Source organism: Eutrema salsugineum, unplaced genomic scaffold (assembly GCF_000478725.1).
Source record: "Eutrema salsugineum unplaced genomic scaffold, Eutsalg1_0 scaffold_18, whole genome shotgun sequence".
Classification (NCBI taxonomy): domain Eukaryota; kingdom Viridiplantae; phylum Streptophyta; class Magnoliopsida; order Brassicales; family Brassicaceae; genus Eutrema; species Eutrema salsugineum.
The window spans coordinates 403,492-404,922 of NW_006256846.1; the positions used below are offsets into that span (position 1 = coordinate 403,492).

Sequence of the window (1,431 nt, forward strand, 5' to 3'; positions counted from 1 at the left end):
AATGTAGCTGGTTCGTCGTGACTCCCTGCTGTTGTACAAATTGATTGTTAAAATTCGTACCTTGGTAGTTATATGACTGTCGCGGTTGATATGGTACTATTCCTCCAAAGTTTCCACCTTGAAACTTGTTTTGGAAGGATTTTTGCTGAGGTGGGTAGTACTGATCTTGAGGATTCTCCACATTTAGATTGCGGTAAGAGAGATTGTTGTAATTTGCATTCCGGAAGTTGTTGTTGAAGTTGTTGTTGGAACGATTTTGGTATGGCACCAGTGCTCCTATGTAGTTCACATCTTCTTCTTGAAATGCTTGATTGATGTGATCGATATCACTAGGTCCTTCCTCTTCTGCGCCATTGTTGGTTTCACAGGCATGGATCGGGCGATTGTTGCTCTTCAGAAGCTGGCTCATCATGTTATTCAACTCGGTTATCTCCTTGTTGTCAGTTCCGGCTTGCTTCATCGATCGATCGTATTCAGGACAGTCATTGCTATTGGCTTGAGCCAAATTTTCGATGAGAGCTCTTCCTTGGGTTATCGTCTTTTGCCCAAAATCTCCGTTGCTAGCTGTATCAAGCGAAAGTTTGTATTTTGGTTGCAAACCTCAGTAAAATGTGCTCAGCAGGCTTGATCCATGAAATCCATGGTGAGGGCAATCACGTTCATACTCCTTAAAACGTTCCCAAGCTTCATAGAAAGATTTAGTTGGCCCTTGTTGAAAGGTTGAGATCTTCGTTCTCAAATTGTTCGACCTTGACTTAGTGTAGAAGTGGTTTAGGAAAGCAGTTCTACATTCTTCCCACTTGGTAATCGATCCTGCAGGCAAAGACTTCAACCAACGGTGAGCTTTATCTGCTAATGAAAAAGGGAACAACTTACACTTTAAATAGTCAGGTGGAACTTGGTTTGTTCTCATCATGCTGCAGATTTCTTCAAAAAGCTCGATATGGTCCATTGGATGCTCAGAAGGAACTCCATGGAACTGGTTTTGCTTCACCAATGAGATGATTTGAGGCTTGACTTCAAACTGGTTTTGCTTCACCATCGAATTTTTTGTTGAACTCTTCAGAGATTGAATCAATTTTCTTGAGCAGGGTATTTTCGGTGAGAATCTGCTGATCAAGGAATTGGTTTATCATCCCTTTGAGGCGTCCCAAACGTCTGCTGATCTTCAAGTTGTCCTCTTGCTGACTAGGTTGGAGGAGGGCCATAAGGATCTTCCCGGCGTCGAACAGTCTCTCTGCGCCGGTGGTAAGGGTGGTTTTGCTGGCTGTATCGATCCATGTAGCTAAGATTTTGGACTTGGTGTTCTTCTCTGCGTCTCGTGGCTTGAGGAGTGTTATAGAAACCTTCCTCATAGTGTATTTTTCGATTTATAGGATCCATATCCTCTGAAATGGAAACAAAATAACCGAAAAATGGAAAGTTGCAGAA

General features: G+C 42.6%; 1 non-coding gene across 1 annotated transcript; it reads left to right on the plus strand.

The window, feature by feature from the left end:
- Positions 1-635: 635 nt before the first annotated feature.
- LOC112087342 lies at positions 636-742 on the plus strand. The gene has a single exon (XR_002900028.1). It is a non-coding gene; the product is annotated as a small nucleolar RNA R71 (small nucleolar RNA).
- The last annotated feature ends 689 nt before the right edge of the window (positions 743-1,431 follow it).